This window comes from Tamandua tetradactyla, chromosome 18 (assembly GCF_023851605.1).
Source record: "Tamandua tetradactyla isolate mTamTet1 chromosome 18, mTamTet1.pri, whole genome shotgun sequence".
Taxonomy (NCBI): Eukaryota; Metazoa; Chordata; class Mammalia; order Pilosa; family Myrmecophagidae; genus Tamandua; species Tamandua tetradactyla.
In genome coordinates, this window is record NC_135344.1 from 1,271,971 (window position 1) to 1,292,132 (window position 20,162).

A 20,162-nucleotide genomic window follows, 5' to 3' on the forward strand; every position below is an offset into this window, starting at 1 on the left:
CTTCCTGAGATCCTCACCTCATGCTGGGGCTTGGGTTGCCAGGTCTCAGGCCTCTCAGTAGGTCAAACCTTGGCTTCTCTGTAGGTCCAGCCTTAGCCTCTGTGTCAGTTTGAAAGTATTCTGTACCCCAGAAAAGCCATGTTTTAATCCTGATATAATCTTGTAGGAGCAGATATTTCTTTTAATCCTGATTCGATACTCTAGATTGGAAAATTTTGAGTAGATTATCTCCATGAAGGATGTGACATGCCCAATTGTGGGTGTGACTTTTTGATTAGATGGGGATGTGACTCCACCCATTCCATGTGGGTCTCGATTTGTTTGCTAGAGTCTTTCAAAGGGGAAGCATTTTGGAAAAACCTCAGAAATGACAGAGCTGACAGAAACTTCAGAGCAGAGCTGAAGTTTCATCCATGTAATCTAAAGGTCACCCACAATTTGGTGTGCCACATCCAACCTGCAGTATCAAATCAGGATCAGAAGAACAGGAGCTCCCACAAGATCAGATCAGAATTAAAACATGGCTTTTCTAGGGTACATAATACTTTCAAAATGACACATTCTACCCTCTGGACCCCAAGAAAAGATGTGTTTGTGTTTTTTTCTATGTACAGAATACTTTGACTACATCACAATAGCACAGAAGCCTTAAATCATTTCAGTAACACTACAAATACAATACAAGGTTAAAACCAGTATAAAGTCTCATCAGTTAGCTACAGGCATGGTCTGTACTAAGGCAAAATTCTCCTCTAGCCCTGGACCTGTAAATCTCAGAACATGTTATCTGTTGCCAATATTCAAAAGAGGGACTGTCATAGGATATTTGTTTCCATTGCCATAGGGAGAAATCAAAAGGTAAACAGGTCATTGGGCTGAAATAGTTTCAAAAACCTGCAGGGCAAGCTCCATTTGACTTTAAAGTCTGAGAGTCATTTATCCTTGGGGCTTTAGAAAGTGGCAGTCCCACCTTTTTCAATGGCCTACGTAGTGGTTTTGCTCTCTCCAAACACTGGGGTGGTGGCAATCTTTGGGGACATTGGGGAGACCACCTTTTTCTCAGCTCCACCCTCTCCAGGGCCTGGGGTGGCACAACCCTACCTGAGCAATGAAGTGGAAGGCCCACCCTCTGCCTCTGTAGTCAACTCACCCTGTCCACAGGTAGGGGTGGGTCCACTCTTCTGGCATGAGACTCGCTGGCACCAGACCTTAACTTCCAAAGTTCTGTATCTGAAGCCATTTTTCCTTTTCTGTCTCTTTTAGTCCAGACTGGCAGTGGTTCTATTTACAAAGATCCCACATCACTCTTGTTGGTTTTCTATGCAGTATACTGGGATCATACCTATTAGACAATAGAACTTTCCACAGTTCCTTTCTGGATAACTCCATCTCCTATCCTGGCTTGTTCTGTAATGGATGACTGTTCCCCTATTTGGATAAATCCTCACATGTGGCCCTATTCATTGGGTTCTCATTTTTTGGGAGGCCAGACTTTTCTAGACCTCAATTTTTGTTTTCCTTGAACACAGAAGTTCTGTTCTCAACTTATCTCTTTCCTCTTGCATTTTACTATAAGCTGCGAGGAGCAGCTAGACTGCCTTTTCCACATTTAGTTTGGAAATTTCCTCAGCTAAGTACCCTGGGTCATTGCTTTTAAATTCTAACTTCCATCCAACAGCAGTACTCACTTTGGTCAAATTATCTACCATATTAAAACAAGGGTCAGGGCGGGCCATGGTGGCTCAGTGGCAGAGCTCTTGCCTGCCATGTTGGAGACCTGGGTTCATTTCTCAGTACCTGTGCATGTAATAAAAAAAAAAAACAAGGACCACTTTCTTTCCAGTTTACAAGGACACATTCCTCATTTCTGTCTAAAGCTTCATCAGAGGTATCTTTAGAGTCAACATTTCTGTCAGTAGTCTCTTCAAAGCACTCTACACCTTCTCTGTCAATTCCCTCACAACTCTTCCAGAATCTTCCCCTTATTCATTTAAAAAGCCATTCCAACATGTCTGATATTTGCAAACCACAGCAGCACCCCACTCCTGGTGCCAAAATCTGTTTTAGTTTTCAAACTACCGGAATATGACATACCAGAACTAGACTGGCTTTTATAAAGGGGAATTTAATAAGTTACAAGTTTACAGTTGTAGCCTTTAAAATTGTCCAAAATAAGGAAGGCATCCAGGGAAAGATACCCTAATTCAAGAATGGCTGATGGGTCAGAAACACCCCTGTCAGCAGGTAATCATGTGGCTGACATTTGCTGATCCCTTCCTTGCTCCTGGGCTCTGTTACTTTCAGCCTCTGTCCCTGTGGGGATTCTTCACTTTGCTTCTCTGGGGCTGGATATCATCTCTTGGCTTCCCTTGGCTCTCCCCAGGTTCTGGCTTGCTTAACATCTCATGGTGACATATGCTGGGCTCCAAATGTCTCCATACATCTGTGTCTCTGATCTGTGTGTCCACATCTGTGGATGTGACTCCACCCATTCTAGGTGGGTTGTGATTAGTTTACTAGGCTCTTTAAGAAGGGAAACATTTTGGAGAAACCTCAGTTATGACAGAGCTGACAGAAACTTCAGAGCAGAGCTGAACTGACACAGATACCAACACTTGGAAAACAGAGACATGGATGTCTGGAGATGCTTGGAGCCCTGCACATGTCACCACAAGATGTTAAGCAAGCCAGAGCCTAGAGAGAGCTAAAGGAAGCCTAGAGATGAAAGCCAGCCCCAGAGAAGCAAAGTGAGGCACCCCCGCAGGAACAGAGGCTGAAAGCAACAGAGCACAAGAGCAAGGAACCAGCAGATGCCAGCCACGTGACTTCCCAGCTGGTAGAGGTGTTCCTGACCCAATGTTCTTCCTTGAATTAAGGTGTCTATTTCTGGATGCCTTAGTTTAGACATTTTATAATCTCAGAACTTTGAACTTGTAACTTATTAAATTCCTCCCCTTTTTAAAACTTTTTAATTGTATAATATAGCATATATACAAATGAAAGAAAGAAAAAAGCAATAGTTTTCAAAGCACTGTTGAACAAGTAGTTACAGGACAGATCCCAGAGTTTGTCATGGGCTTCCATACTATCCTCTCAGATTTTTCCTTCTAGCTGCTCCAGAATTTAAGAAGCTAGAAGGAATAAATATTTCTTTATCATCATACTCGACTTTTTTCTTTTTTGTGAAAAATAACATGTACAAAAAAGCAATAAATTTCAAAGCACAGCACAACAATTAGTTGTAGAACAGATTTTAGAGTTTGGTATGCATTACAGTTCAACAATTTTAGGTTTTTAATTCTTGCTGCTCCAAGATATTGGTGACTAAAAGAAATATCAGTTTAATGATTCAGCAATCATTCATTTGCTAAACCCTACCTTCTCTATAGAACTCCACCATCGCTTTTGATCTTTCTATCCAGTTCTTTTGGAGTATTTGGGCTACAGCTGTTCTAACTTTTTCATGTTGGTAGGGATGCCAATAATATGAGTTTTGGGGGATGGAATTAGCTTATGTTCTAGAGAGGTTGGGCCTTCTAAGTTTCAGGACTTATCTGGTCCAAGGACCTACCTGGAGGTTGTACGTTTCTGGAAAGTTACCCTACTGCATGGAACCTTTGTAGGATTGCCTTAGATGTTCTTTAGGATTGGCTGGAATGGTTTTGATTGGGGTTTGGCAAGTTATGATAGGTAGCAATGTCTAACTGAAGCTTGGATAAGAGTGACCTCCAGAGAGCCTCTTGGCTCTGTTTGAACTCTCTCAGCCACTGATACTTTATTAGTTACACTTCTTTTCCCCCTTTTGGTCAGGATAGAATTGTTGATCCCCTGGTGCCAAGGCCAGACTCATTGCTAAGAGTCATCTCCCATGCCGCAAGGGAGACTTTCACCCCTGGATGTCAGATCTCATGTAGGGGGCAGGGCAATGGTTTCACTTACAGAGTTGGGCTTAGAGAGAGTGTGGCCACTCTGAGCAACAACAGAAGTCCTCCAGAAGTAACTCTTAGGTATACCTATAAGTAGGCTAAGCTTCTCTGATACTGTTCTAGTTTGCTAGCTGCTGGAATGCAATATACCAGAAATATAATGGCTTTTGTTCTAGTTTGCTAGCTGCCAGAATGCAACACACCAGAGATGGATTGGCTTTTAATGAAAGAGGATTTATTTTGTTAGTTCTCCAGAGGAAAGGCAGCTAACTTTCCACTGAGGTTCTTTCTTACATAGAAGGCACAGGATGGTCTCTGCTGGTCTTTTCTCCAGGCCCCTGGGTTCCAACAACTTTCCCCGGGGTGAGTTCTTACTGCATCTCCAAAGGCCTGGGCTGAGCTGCAAGTGCTGAGATGAGGAATGCCGAGCTGCTTGGGCTGTGCTACAGTTGTGCTCTCTCATTTAAGCACCAGCCAATTAAGTCAAACGTCACTCATTGCAGCAGACAAACCTCCTAGCCGACTGCAGATGTAATTAGCAACAGATGAGGTTCACGTACCATTGGCTTATGTCCGCAGCAACAAGACTAGGTATGCTCACCTGGCCAAGTTGACAACTGAATCTAACTAACACAACTTTTAAAAAGAGAAATTTAATAAGTTGCTCATTAACAGTTTTAAGGCCAAGAAAATGTCCCAATTAAAACAAGTCTATAGAAATGTCCAATCTTAGGCATCCAGGGAAAGATACCTTGGTTCAAGAAGGCCGATGAAGTTCAGGGTTTCTCTCTCAAGTGGAAGGGCATGTGGCAAACAGAGTTTCTCTCTCATCTGGAAAGGCACATGGTGAACACAGTCAGGGTTCTTCTGTCAAGTGGAAGTGCACATGGTGAACATGGAGTCATCTGCTAGCTTCTTCTGGCTTCTGGTTTCATGAAGCTCCCCAGGAGGCATTTTCCTTTTTCATCCCCAGAGGTCTCTGGTTGGTGGACTCTGCTTCTTGTGGCTATGTCATTCTGCTCTGCTCTCTCTGAATCTCCTTCATTCTCCAAAATGTTTCCTCTTTTATAGGACTTCAGAAACTAAGCAGGACCCACCCAAATGGGTGGAGACACATCTCCCCTAATCCAGTTTAACAGCCACTCTTGATTAAATCACATCTCCAGGGAGATGATCTAATTACAGTTTCAAGCATACAGTACTGAATAATAGGGTTTAGAAGATATGGCTGCCTTTATGAAATGGGATTAGGATTAAAGCATGGCTTTTCTAGGGTATGTCCATCATTTCAGACTAGCCCGGCTACCTACATAAGCTTAATAGGAGTAAGCTGTTCCAGTTCTGGTATATTGCATTCCAGCAGCATGCAAGTGAAAATAGCCTCTCTGTTGGTCTAGGCCTTGGCCCCTCTCTAGGCCCAGCCTTGGCCTCTCCAGGTCTGGACGAGCCTTGTTTGCCAGGAAGCTGAAGGAGAGGGAAGTGGATTGGCTCTCTATGGAGAGTGTGGTTAATACAGCACTTTGTGTCCCTAATGTGAGTTGGGTGGCAGGGGGTGGGGGGCTCCCCTTAGCTGTCACCACAAAGGGAAAAAGGTCAGTTTCAGCCTACATGGCACCTGTGGGGGGAGTGGACTGGGAGTGGGGTCAGTGCCATGCTCATGTCCAACTCTCAGCCTTAGAGACTCAAAGCTGGTGTGTCCCCAGCATCCCCTCCCCTGCCTCCTTTAGGTTGTTCATCTTTTTAGAATGCAGTCCTGATTGTCTTCCTTGCTGAGTCCTTTGTCAGCTTCCTTTGGCCTCAGGGCCCAGCTCCTTGCAGGCTCAGAAGGCCCTGTGATTCACAACTTCTTCCTGCCATGCCAGGTTCTTCCCTGTTGTCTCTTGCCCCTGTGCCCCTCCATACCAGTTGCCATGGCCACCAAAGTCTCCTGAGCTTGTCACCTCTGTTGCTTCTTGCTTCCAGTCTCAGTGCCTGCTCATTTCTTGGTGCCCAGGCCGCCTCCTTCCAGCTTCATTGGGCACCAGTGGGTAGTCAGTGTGCTCTTCCCTGAGCCCTGGCCCTTTGGTCCTTCCCTGTCTACCATGAGCCCTCTGTGTACCCATGGCCCCCTTATATCCCTTTATATGTGATGTGCCCTCAGCTTTGGCATAAGGCCTGTCCTGACCAGTCACTCCATGCCTACATGTGAGGTGAGTGAGGTTTCTGCCTGCAGGTGCCTGGGGCCGGGCTGGCTGTCAGGGGTGCAGGGGAAGGAATTTTTGCATTTGATTGACCTTGAGTTAGATGGTCCCCTAAGGCCCTCTCTGTGCTGGGATTCTGTAACTCTGTCAGAAGTGTGAAATATTCTTAGAGTTGCATGGGTCAGCATTTCTTCTCTGAGCAATGCATGTAGCCACACTTGAACTGGGATTCATTTAACTTGAGTGGATTCTGCTGTTAAAGACCCTTGAAGTGCTGGAAAGTGATAGTTATCAGGAGATGCTGTGTTTTATCATAATAGAATTTTCTTTTAGTATTTTATCCTTTGAATGTCAATATGACAAGATGAAATTTAATGAACTATCTTTGAATGTTGATGTTCTTACTCGTTACATGTGCTAATCTCATTTTTCCCTTGCACTTTATCTTGCTACATTTTGATAATCAGCTCTCCAGTGAGGATGCAGTGAAGAGAGTTTTATCTGGAGAGAAGGGAGATGCCAAAGGAAAATCCTCATTGATGCCAAAATCTCAAAAGCTGGATAATAAGAATGCTAAAGAAGAGGAGTCCAGAATTCATAGAGATAAACAGGTGAATTTCAAGTTATATATCTCAAATGAAATAATTTCTGTCTGTATCTCAGATAAGCACATTTATCCGTGATACTGCCTTTTGATTTTTTTTTAGGATAGAAGAAACTCTGAAATAAAAGAGAGAAATACAAGCAGAGATCAAAAACAGAAAGAAGATTTGAAAGAAGAGAGCAAACCAAGAGAAAAAGAAAAGGAAAAGCCCAAGGAAAATGACAGAGATGGACATAAAGATTCCAAATGAGACAAGCACAGAGAAGGAGAGAGAGAAAAAAGTAAAGTCAGGGCCAAGCAGGAGAAAGACAAGGCCAACAAAGAGTGGGAGAAGGACTCCAAGTGTGAAAAGGAGAGGGAGAGGAAAAACGAGGGTGGGGAAGACAAAGAGAAATTGAAAGACCAAGACAGGGATCACAACCATGACAAGGGAAGAGACTGAGAGAAGGACAAATGGAGAGGGAAGAATGGGGAGCATTCGAGAGACCCTGACATGGACAAGACCCGAGAGCATGAGAGGTTCAAGAGAAAGGTAACAACTTCGTTGGAAGCCTCTGCCTTTGACAGAATGGGTTGGGGTTGCTTTTCTGTAATGATTTTGTCCTTGTGATAATGGAATTAGAAAACTGGTTTTCTTTTTATGCCAATTGAAAATTTTGACAGTCTTGGTTACCCCAGATTCTCACCAGGAACTTTAAGATGGGTTGCTTTTCCTCTCTGTGTTTGTGTCTGGGTGTCCTTGTGAGGCCTTTGGAGTGATTTATGCCTTAGTATTGTGATCAGTATTTAGAATCAGCCTCAGATGTGTGGCTTTGTTCCTTTAGGACCTGGGAATTACAGGAGGAGGGAGGCATAAAGTGCCTGTCAGGCAGTGTATTAGTTAGGGTTCTCTAGAGAAACAATCAATAGGGAACACTTGCAAATATAAAATTTATAAAAGTGTCTCACATGGCTGCAGGAACACAGAGTCCAAAATCCACAGGGCAAGCTGTGAAGCCGATGACTCCGATGGAGGGTCTGGATGAACTCCGCAGGAGAGGCTCACCAGCTGAAGCAGGAATGGGGCTTGTCTCCTCTGAGACCTCCTTAAAAGGCTTCTGGTGATAAGATTTAGCATCACTAGTTGTAGATGACACTCCCCTTTGGCTGATTATAAATGAAATCAGCTGTGGATGCAGCTGACGTGATCACGACCTAATCCTATGAAATGTCCTCATTGCAACAGACAGGCCAGTACTTGTCCAATCAGATAAACAGCTACCCAACTTGGCCAGGTTGACATGTGTCCCTAACCATGACAGGCAGTAATCTGTAATAACAGTTGATACAAATCTGATACTTTTGTAAATTAAGTTTTGGGGGTATTTAATTGTGGATATATTGAAGAGGCATTCTTTGCTTTTCAGTTGTCATGGAAGATAATCTTGCAATGATTATTATCTGTTCTGCTCTTATAGCTGAGATGAGTCTTTTAGGGAGTTAGTTTAAGGCATGAGGTGGTGCTTAGAACATTTGCTTGACAAGAGTGGCTCCATTCCAAAGCCACCCTGCAGTCAGAGTTGCTGACAAGGAGCTCTGCTTCCCTGCATCCTTCCCTTCCCCATTTGCTGGGTCTGTTTCACAGGGATATGTCTCTAAGTACTGTGGCCTGCCAGGGATTTCATATTGTTTTTGGAGAGTACTTGGCTTGTGACATCCTTGTCCCCTCAATCTGTCCTTTGTGGTAGAGGCCCACCTGCTTTGAGCACTGGACATTTGAGCAGCAGGGGAACCACACATCAGACCTGTAGTGCTGATGTGATGTGCTCAAGGGACTGTTTATCCTGCTGCTTGCCCATGCTGCATGTAATGTCTTGATGTACTTTTGGATTATGTTTTTTTCATATGTTACAGATATGAATATTCTAGAGTTTGAAGATATTTTTTTTCTTTTTTAATAGTCTACTGGCTCAGGAGAAGTATCTAAGAAGCTGTCAGATGGATCCTTTAAAGACTCCAAAACTGGAACAGAGGTAGACATAAAAAATAATTTTAAAAGCCATAAATAACCAAGATGAAGTGGTAAATGCTGTGTTTGTTGTCCTTTTTCTGGTCCAGTGAGGTAGAGGAGCAGAGCATGGGGTAGACTTATGCATACTAGAGTCATGCTTATTTCATTCCCCAAGTTATGGTTTAAATGGTTTACTACCTGGTCAAGGCGACAGGTTGTGTTTCTCCTTCAGTTTTCAGTGGGGGGCTCCTGGATTTGTCCCGCCTTTATTTGACAAATAGGACGTACAGTGTGCACAGGGTCATTTGGGAAGAGAAGGTGGTGTTTCAGCTGAGTCCATGAGAGGACCAAGTCCCCAGGCAGAAGGGTGGGGAGGGGGCTCCTCCCCAAGCTCTGCTTGGCCAGTTTGGGATGCCCATGGCATTTCCTATGGCTGAGCCCATTTGAAGCTGGGTCCTGTCACCTTCACATGAGCCAGTTTTCTGAGGTTAGACTTTATCCCAGGCCATCATGCAGGAACCATGGAACAGTTTAGACAACTTTCACAAATCCGGTGTTCACTTCAGAAGGAATGATTGGGCAGCCACAGGGGAATGGGTTCAAAAGTGGGAGGAGAGGTTGGAAGACCAGCCAGGCACCCTTGTGGCAGCCTGAGGGATGTTCTGGGACCAGGATCTGCCCGCTGGGGGTGGTAGGGTGTGCCCTGTTCTGTGGGTTGTGTTCTTTGTAAACATAGTGTGCAAGTTTTCACTCTTGCAGCTGTTTGCAAATACATTTAAGTAATTGAACAGATAACAACAGACATTGAGTCCTTACAGATGCACATACTGAGACTTGCTTCTCAAAGTGAGGGTGGTTCATCCCTGTGGGGATCCCGAGGTCTTTACAGGGTGTTTGCGAGGTCACAACTTTTCCTAACACTGAGCGGTCACTTGCCCTTTTCACCTTGTGGCCACAGGCCCCAATGGGGGCTGCAAATCAAGGCAGTGTCATCAAACCACACTTGTCAGTCTGTTTTTAATCACTGCATAGTCATAGTAAAAAAAAACATAGTATCAACTATCTTCATAGTTCATCCATGTTGTCACGTGTCAGACTTCATTTCTTTCTGTGGCTGAATAATGTCTCATTGTTGGCATATGCTACATTCGGTTTTCTATTCTGAGTGAAACTATTTTGTAAGTTCAATAATGTAGGAAAACCAGTTAGTCGTCAGACAGATATCCCAATAATTTTGTGTTGCTTCCTGTTCGAATGGAGCTCGAAGGATATTAAGGAATGATGAGAAAGAAAGAAAGGAGAGAAAGAAAGACACAGACGGGCTCAGGGGGTCTGAAGCTTGAGTTTACTTCAGACAGACTTCAGACAATTTTATTCTTAACCAGATCCTGGTTATATACCACAGGATGACAATAAGCATGCATGCATTTCCTGAGGGAACAAAGTTCTTCTCTTTCAGTGTTCTTCCTTCGTACTTAAAATAACCATTTGGGGTAAACAAACATTCTCTTCCTCCTAGACTGTCTTATATAAATCAGATAACATAAAGCAGCTTACTGCTGTCACCACCCTAATGCCATCTACCCCCAAGTAGTTCCGCAGGTCTTATGTTAATCCTATCTCCTACATTTCCCCCTTTTTATTTTATAAGTCGAGGTGACTGCGCCTGTCTTAGGTTGCCCTTAGGCTCTGAAGGGTCTTACCCATCATTGGCTGCCAGTCAAGCTCTCTGACTTTGATATAAGCAGAGGTGACCGCGCCTGTCTTAGGTTGCCCTTAGGCTCTGAAGGGTCTTACCCATCATTGGCTGCCAGCCAAGCTCTCTGACTTTGATTATCTGTTGTTAAACACAGCTGAGGAGGAAGCAAAGTATAAACAGCCCCAAACCTAAGATTATTTAGCTCTTGGGTAAGTGATTGTGTAATATCACCTCCCTAGGCTCATGTAAATTATTCTGAGATAATTCTAATACCCCTTTTTTGCAATTCTAAGATATCAGGACTTAGATCTGAAAGCCTTAAAAGATGCCTTTTCCCTTTTCCCATTCAATTTCAGACAAGCCATATGTTAAAAGAGGGTAATACAAAAATTGCTCTCATTCCTTTTACACTTTAAACTTTGCAAAAAATTTAAATTATACATTTGATCTCCAATATGAACCAATGTCATTTCTATATCATTTAGTCTATTATTAATTTGCTCATCAATGAGATTGTCTATGCCACAGTTCACTGGTGTTTTTCTAACAATGCTGCATCTGTATAGTTTGTTGCAATGCAGTTCCAGTGACTGCAGCCACTGTGATGCTTCCAATGATTCCAATGACAGCTGCAATAATGAGTCCAATTAGTCTCTTAGTTCTTTTTAGATATTCTTTTGCCAAATGGATCAGTATATGTGTTTCTGGAGAGGATTGCAAAGATCTTGACATCTGCACCAGCAGCCAAATACCTCTTCTTCTCCTTGCTGCTACAATCATCTCATTTTTCTGCAATATAAATGCTTGGAGACAAGTGAATAGAGAATAATTCTTATAATTAAAAGTCTGATTTCCTGTATGTATATAGTGTTTATGGTGGCTATTTAGAGAGAAGTTATAGTTACTAGAATATGCTGTAAAAATTGGCCCCAGTCCTAGGAAAATTTCCCATAAATTTCTCTAATTTATTTATCATCCCAAATTTTGGCAGAAATCATCCTCTATGTATTAAACTCTGTTTTAGCTTGCCTGTCCATATAATCGCAGTTACCTTCAAGTTAGAGATGGGAGACCCCACAGGGGCCGCATCTCTTACAATTCCATAGGAATCATTAATTCTGATAACTGCTCAATCCATATGACATAACTGCCATCCATTCCAGCTTTCTTTCCCATCTAACAGGCAAGTATCCTCTGTTTCCATAGAGTTATGCATACAGGTCTTTCTAAAAATGGAAGAATTAAATTCGACATCAGTTTTCTTCTTACTGGACCTGGGAATCCTGAACTTGTATTCAGATTATTTTGGTAAAGTTGGATTGGCCCATGTTAGGGCTCACAGATAAACCCAATAAGTATAAATATGTCCCTGTCCTTCATCAATCAAAATTGTATGTCCTATAGTATACATTACCCATTTAGTTACTTTTTGTCCAGGTCGATATGTCTGGGTTTTATTCTCTTCGAGGGAATCCAAACTGAAGTTCCGTCATCTGCAATGACAAGAGCAAATCCCCTACCCCACACCTTTACCATTCCTGGTTTCCATAAATCATCTTTAACATCTTTCCAATAGATTGGCTACAGCTGCAGTTCTGTTTGGGTTGTATCATTTTTCTTTCCCAAAGTACTAAAATGTTGTTCTGTAGGAGTCTGTGATGAATTATCATAAATGTTTAAAAAATTTAGAGTAAACAATGCCTTTGCTAATTGATCTTTAGGAGTACTTATTTTCATAACATCATCCTCCTGATCATCGTCTCCCCCTTTTTGTTTAAAGAGCATAGACGTTAGCATCCAGTTTGCTCATTTAATAATTTCTTGCCTTGAGGGATTATGAGGAATTCCTATTATATGAGTAATATTAAAAGTAGTACAAAATTTATGAAATTATTTTCCTGTATAAGCAGGACCATTGTCCATTTAATAGATTGGGGGCACTCCATAACAGCAAAAGCATTAAGTAAATGTGGTTTAACATGGCAGAAATGCTCTCCAGATTGTGCAGTAGCCCAGATGAAATGAGAACAAGTGTCTATGATAACATGTACATATTGCATTTTACCAAAATGTGAAATGTGAGTAACATCCATTTGCCATAATTCATTTGCTTTTTGACCTCCAGGATTAACTCCTGATGCAAATGGGAGTGCATTTAAGGGTCCACAGGTTGGACAAGTCCTAATAATGTCCTGAGCTTGCTGTTTAGATAAAGATGGAAATTTCTTTCCCAGCCCTTTGCTATTGATGTCAATTTGTGAAGTGTTGTGGGATCTTGAATTAAACTCACAAGACTATCTACTTGCTGATTTTGTAATGACAAAGGACCCCGAAGATTGGTATGAGCTCTTATATGCATGATAAAAAGAGGATTAATTTGACTTCTGACTAATGTTTGTAAATGTAAAAACATTCAGGAGAGTTCATCTCTTTCAAACAAAGAAGCCGTCTCAATGTGAGTAACTGTTTGGTAAACATATTCAAAATCAGAAACAATATCAAGAGATTGTGGAAAACTTTGCAATACTTGAATTACAGCTGCTAATTCAGTACGCTGGGCTGAGGTATAAGGCATTTTCTAACTTGTTTTCCACTGGGGTGACATATTCCCATTAATGTTATTATCAGTAAAGACAGTAATAGCTAGCGGGGAAGCTAGAAATATTTTAGGCAAAATCCATTGCGTTCATTTTTAAAAATTGTAAAAGTTTTGATATAGCAAATGATTATTCATTTGTTCTTTTAAATTATTTAATGCTATTTGCCAAGAGGTATTGAAAATATATATACTTTGAACCTCTTCCTTTGTGAGATCACACACTATGCGATTAGGATTATGACTTCTTAATTGATAATATTTTGGTGACTTTTGGCTATTAAAGAAATAATCTTTTGCAAATATGTATTTAAACAGTTTTGTCAATTGTTTGGTAAAAAAATCCATTTTAAAACACTGTCTTGCTAAAATAGGCCTGTGGGAGATTGCAAGGTAAAGAAAATAATAAAATCAACAGGCTTTTTTAGATCTATTTGAACAAGCTGTCCTTTTTGAATGCATTGTTCAATTAATTGTAACTCTTTCAGCTGCAGCTGTTAACTGCCTTTTGCTTAATAAATTGGAATCTCCTTGTAAAATATCAAACAAGTTTTGTAACATATAATTAGGAATCCCTAAGGTGGCAGGTAGCAAAAATGAATGCAGAGTGCCAATAGTGACGTGTACCCATAGTAAATGACCAGATTTTTTTAAATTGAATTCATTGGATTGATTTAAAAGGAATGCAGAAATGTGGATTCTTTATAATTGGTTGTGCATTTTTGCTAATTTTAAATTTATTTCATGCAGTTTTTATGATATTTTCTCATAATAGTGGCCAAATTCTGCTTTGCTTACATGACCAGGCCCAGTTGGGTCCTCTAGGAACTGGCTAGGGACCAAGAGGAGCTTCCTGAGACCTAGATATCTTTATTAAAGTACACCTCCTTCTGGGGGGATAACCAGTCCTCCCAGCTAGAATGTACATTTTAATTATTCCTTACCAAGGTCATGTGATAGCAACATCAGTTGCATGTAATGGCAACATCAGGTGAAAAAAAAAAAGACTCCACAAGTATATTTTTTCCTTGCATTCAGCCCTCAAATCTGATCTGCTCCCAAAATAAGCCATGGTTATTTTAGGATAAATTTAGTTTATACATATGTAGTTTATATAAAGACTGGACAAAGCCTTAAGATATTTTGGCTTAAAGGAATATAGGTATTTATATGATTTGAATATGATTTATCCAGTAATAGATTCATTTATAGTAATAGTATTTAGATTAATAGATTAAGCTGCCTGGTTTAGGGCAAGAAAAGAAGCAGTTTTTGCTGGTATGATACCCAGGAGAAAATCAGTATTTTTTATACAGATAACAACAGGATAAAAGTTAACATAAGTTATTTTGATAAAACACAGACTCTTTGCTTTTCAACTAATTACTTAAGAAAATTTTTTTATATCTTTTCATTAGAACAGGCTAAGAGTCCAAGAAAACATTGTCATTTTAGACTCATTAAATCTTTCTTGATTTTAACCATAATTTCTATTTTTACAAACCCTCAGCACTTATTATATTAGTTTAGGCTTGTCATTTAGTAACAGTTATTCATTTTAGGATAAAACTATTCTGTTTTCCTATTAATAAAAATACATCTTTCATATTTTTCATACTTAAATCATTACTTTGAACAAATATTTTATCACATATAATTACCATCAAAATTAAATTTGTTAGAATAATGTTAAATACTTAAAATACTTTAATGTTTCAAATATGCATTAACTATCAATATATAATTTTTAACAAGAATTTTTCATTTTAAAGTTCTTAAAATATATTTCTTTTTAAAATATGAGTAGGAGCTAAACTCATGGCCAGTTTCCAAATTGGTATTTGTAAAAGGAGATGGGGTTACTATTCCCATCCTTTGTCACAAGGTTTTATTTGTAGCATAGGTATAATTTCAGTAGAATAATTATTTAGATTAAACCAAGGTAACTTAACAGAACACTTTGAGTCAGAACTACAATCCTGAATTGCATACCCCTTAGGGGACCGATCTATTATAATTCTATAGGAACCATTAATTACTGACTTTTGCTTGGCATGGCATTGTTCCTATTGAATATTTTCTGACTCAGGTGTATATGAATTTTTATATAAAAGTAGCTCATATTGATGTAAAGTTTTTATAATTATGCATCCCATCTTAAGTTATTTATTTGCTTTCCTTTTCCCTTGCCTCAGGTTTACACTTCTGTGTTTCTATTTTGAAGTTGTTTTTTTTAAGAAATAGCTTCTTTCTTGAAGAAGCTTTTTTAACCTCTTTTTCCCAACTAGAGTTACCTTGTCCCTGGCTATTATTTCCTGGCTGTGTCATCTTTATGCTATTAATTATTTTCCTTTACTATTTTCTTCCTAACAACAAGAACACAGTTTCTTTATTTTTCCTAAACTCCCTTCTATTATTGCCCCATGTGGCCTCACTGTGTTGTCATGGAAAACTGTTTTCAATTCAGAACTTTCTTCACTCCTTTTCCCTCAATGTCTCCCATCTCACTATGGGGAGTCTGCTTTAGACTCTTCTCTGCTTTAGACTCTTCTCTGCTTTATCCACAGTCTTTTTTCCTTTAAAATACAAAATAACTCAAGCTTTATTAGAAGCTTATTTTAGTAATGACACCCTGATGATGTTTTCAACACATAAGCATGCAAACATACATACATACATACTCCATACTTCTCCAGCCGCCTATTATGATTACCCGTTACCCTGATGATCCAAGGAAAATGCTTACTTTACCAACATGACTCGAGTCCTCTTCTATTGGCTGGACACACGTGCCTCTAATGAGACTTTTCCTTGGTTCCTTAATATTGATTTGGAGTCTTATTCTTCAAGCCCCACGCTGGGCACCAGATGTTGCTTCCTGTTGAAACGGAGCTTGAAGGATATTAAGGAATGATGAGAAAGAAAGAAAGGAAGAAGGAGAGAAAGAAAGACACAGATGGGCTCAGGGGGTCTGAAGCTTGAGTTTACTTCAGACAGACTTCAGACAATTTTATTCTTAACCAGATCCTGGTTATATACCACAGGATGACAATAAGCATGCATGCATTTCCTGAGGGAACAAAGTTCTTCTCTTTCAGTGTTCTTCCTTCGTACTTAAAATAACCATTTGGGGTAAACAAACATTCTCTTCCTCCTAAACTGTCTTACATAAATCAGATAACATAAAGCAGCTTACTGCCGCCACTACCCTAATGCCATCTACTCCCAAGTAGTTCCGCAGGTCTTATGTTAATCCTATCTCCTACAATTATGTGCTTTTATTTTTGGCAATCCCCTTTACTCTTTGGATGGTCTGGTTTGTATGATAAGCGATATCATCCCACTGGCTAGGGCGGCGTTTCCTGGGGCACAGGGGCTGAAGTTTCTGGAGCCTGGCCCCGTGGGGTGTAGAGCTTAGGTGCCGGCCTGCTGCCCTCACCTGGACCACCACGGCCCCATCCCCTCAAAGCAGCCCATGCCCCCCGGCCCTGTCCCGTGAGGAGCCGGGAGGTGCTCCTCACTTTTTGTCCTCCCCGGGTGGGTCTCAGTCTGTGCAAAGGGTAGGTTCACTCCCTAGTCAGGCCAGAACTGGAGTGGCAGGTCTGCCTTGGGCCAGCCCCTCCATGGAAGATGAAAATAGGGGGGTGCCAGTGTGGCCGGGAAAGAAGAGCCCCTGGAGGCCCTGCCTGCAGAACTGACAAAAGAGTGTTTTGAAGCAAAGAGCTTGGGAGCAAGTCTGAGGAGCTACTAGCCCTGGAGCACATGGTGAGTCTTGCTCGCCGGTTTTAAGCTGAGGTTGAAAGGAATTAAGAAGAGTAGGGGAAATGCCTAATTTCCATCATAAGCCATTTGATTCACTCAGCGGTCGTGCCCGGCTAGGCAAGCTTGGCTCCAGTGCTTTCTCCGCTGTGGGCAGTCGGAACGTCTTTCACAAAGTGGAATGGTGTGTCCAGAGGTTCTTTAGGATGTTCTCTTTCTCATGATTTGCATCTCTCAGAAGAGGAAACTCCAGGATAGATGGATTATGATGCCTTTGTCAAAGGTCTTTATTTCTTTACGCCACTTGGAACTGCTGTCTAGTTCCTTTCCTTTCAGTCTGAAGTGCCCTTTAGCAGGGCTTGTAGGGCAGGTCTAGTGGTAGTGAAGTTCTCAGCTACTGCTTATGTCTGGGAATGTCCTAATCTCTCCTTCATTTTTGAAACAAAGTCTTACTGGACATAAAATTCTTGGCTGATGTTTGTTTCCCTTCAACACTTTAAGTAATTCAACCCATTGTCTTCTTGCATCCATGGTTTCTGATGAGAAATTGGCCTGGAATCTAATTGGGTCTCTCCTGTACAAGACACGGTGCTTTTCTCTTGCAGCTTTCAGAGCTCTCTCCTTGTCCTTTGCATCTGAAAGTGTTATCAGTATATGGTGAGGTGTATTTTTATTCATATTTAGCCTGTTTGGGGTTCTCTGAGCTTCTTGGGTGTGCATGTTCACTTCTTTTGCTAAGTTGGGTAGTTCTCTGCCATTATTTCTTTGACCACCCTTCCTGCCCATTCTCTCTGTCCTCCCAGGACTCCTGTGATGCACATATTGGTTTGCTTGATGGTGACCAGAGCTGTCTTAGGATATATTTGCTTTTTTAAAAAAATTTTTTAATTAAAAAAAATCACAAGAAACACAAACATTCCCAACACATACACTCAGCAATTCACAATATCATCACATAGTTGCTTATTCATCATCATGATCATTTCCCAGAACATTTGCATCAAGTCAGAAAAAGAAATAAAAAGACAACAGAAAAATTAAGCAGAAAAAAATTTCATATACCATACCCCTTACCCTTCCCTTTCATTGATCACTAGCATTTCAAACTAAATTTATTTTAACATTTGTTCCCCTGTTATTTGTTTTTATTCCATATATTCTACTCCTCTGTTGAAAAGGTAGATAAAAGGAGCATCAGACACAAGGTTTTCACAATCACAGAGTCACATTGTGAAAACTTTATCATAATGCAATCATCATCAAGAAACATGGCTACTGGAACACAGCTCTATATTTTCAGTCAGTTCCCTCCAGCCTCTCCACTACATCTTGAACAACAAGGTGATATCTACTTAATGCATAAGAATAACCTCCAGGATAACCTCTCAACTCTGTTTGGAATCTCTCAGCCATTGACACTTTGTCTCATTTCACTCTTCTCCCTTTTGGTCAAGAAGGTTTTTTCTCAATCCCTTGATGCTGGGTCTCAGCTCATTCTGGGATTTCTGTCCCACATTGCAAGGAAGATCCACACCCCTGGAAGTCATATTCCACGTAGACAAGGGCAGGGTGGTAAGTTTGCTTGTTGTGTTGACTGGAGAGAGAGGCCACATCTGAGCAACAAAAGAGGTTCTCTTGGAGGTGACTCTTAGGCCTAATTTTAAGTAGGCTTGACCTATCCCCTGTGGGGTTAAGTTTCATATGAACAAACTCCAAGACTGGGGGCTCAGCCTATAGCTTTGGTTGCCCACACTGCTTGTGAGAATATCAAGAATTCAACTTGGGGAAGTTGAGTTTTCTCCCATTCTCACCATTCCCCGAAGGGGACTTTGCAAATACTTTTGCACTCACTGATCAAATCACTCTGGGATTCATCAGGGTATCACCTGGACAAACAAACAAAATCTCATGTCCTATACAGAGTTCCATGCACTTAAGGTATTCAACCAACTATCTATATAAGTTATATTAGGAGATGCACTAGTCAAAGTATAAACTTTACCAAATAAACATTTTTTGCTTTGGTCTCACACATAAGTTGAAATTTTAAAATATTAATTACCATCTATTTTCAGCACACTGCAGTAATGACATTCTTTTGTTCTTCCTCATGCAAAAACATTTTTTAAATTTGTACATTTAGTCACTATCATTATACACTCCAGGCATTTCTAGATTATACCATCTCAGTCTTTATCATCTATCTTTCTTTGTGTTTTCATTTATGCCCCAGCCCTCCTCCCTCTATCATTCTCATATGCAGCTTCATTCAGTGTTTTAACATAATTGTATTACAGTTAGGTAATATTGTGCTGTCATTTATGTGTTTTTATATTCAGTCCTGTTGCACAATCTGTATCCCTTCAGCTCCAATTACCCAATATCTTACCCTATTTCTGTCTCCTAATGGTCTCTGTTACCAATGAAATATTCCAACTTTATTCACTAATGTCAGTTGATATCAGTGAGACCATACAGTATTTGTCCTTTTGTTTCTGGCTAATCACACTCAGCATAATTTCCTTAAGGTCCATTCATGTTGTTATATACTTCATAACTTTATTCTGTCTTACAGCTGCATAATATTCCATTTTATGCAAATGCCACAGTTAGTTTAGCCAACCATCTGTTGATGGGCATTTTGGCTGCTTCCATCTCTTGGTAATTGTAAATAATGCTGCTATAAACATTGGTTTGTAAATGTCCATTTGTGGCCTTGCCCTCATGTCCTTTGAGTAGAGACAACATATAGATGGGTCCTGTTTTTTAATCCATTCTGCCATACTATGTCTTTTGATTGGAGAGTTTAATCCATTAACATTCAGTGTTATAACTGCATGGGTAGTATTTTCTTCTACTATTTTGCCTTCTGGATTTATGTCATATCTAATTTTCCTTCTTTTTACCTTTGCTCATAGTCTTCCTTTCTACACTCTTCTCTACACCTCTCTCTTCTGTCTTTGTATCTGTCTCTAGTGCTCCCTTTAGTATTTCTTGCGGAGCTGGTCTCTTGGTCACAAATTCTCTCAGTGATTTTTTGTCTGAAAATGTTTTAATTTCTCCCTCATTTTTGAAGGACAATTTTGCTGGATATAGAATCCTTGGTTGGCAGTTTTTCTCTTTTAATAATTTAAATATATCATCCCATTGTCTTCTTGCCTTCATGGTTTCTGCTGAGAGATCTGCGCATAGTCTTATTGGGCTTCCCTTGTATGTGATGGATTGCTTTTCTCTTGCTGCTTTCAAGATCCTCTCTTTCTCTTTGACCTCTGACATTCTGATTTGTAAGTGTCTTGGAGTATGTCTATTTGGATCTATTCTTTTTGGGGTATTCTGCACTTCTTGGATCTGTAATTTTAGGTCTTTCATAAGAGTTGGGAAATTTTCAGTGATAATTTCCTCTATTAG

The 20,162-nt window shown here is 40.5% G+C and overlaps 1 pseudogene across 1 annotated transcript in view; it reads left to right on the forward strand.

Annotated features, from left to right (window-relative positions):
* The window catches only part of LOC143661909 (TRAF3-interacting protein 1-like), a 61,684-nt pseudogene that overhangs the window by 11,275 nt on the left and 30,247 nt on the right, over positions 1-20,162 (forward strand). The window contains exons 4-6 of the transcript XR_013164958.1: positions 6,574-6,717; positions 6,814-7,242; positions 8,651-8,722. The product of XR_013164958.1 is annotated as a TRAF3-interacting protein 1-like (transcript). The remainder of the gene's footprint in view (positions 1-6,573; positions 6,718-6,813; positions 7,243-8,650; positions 8,723-20,162) is intronic.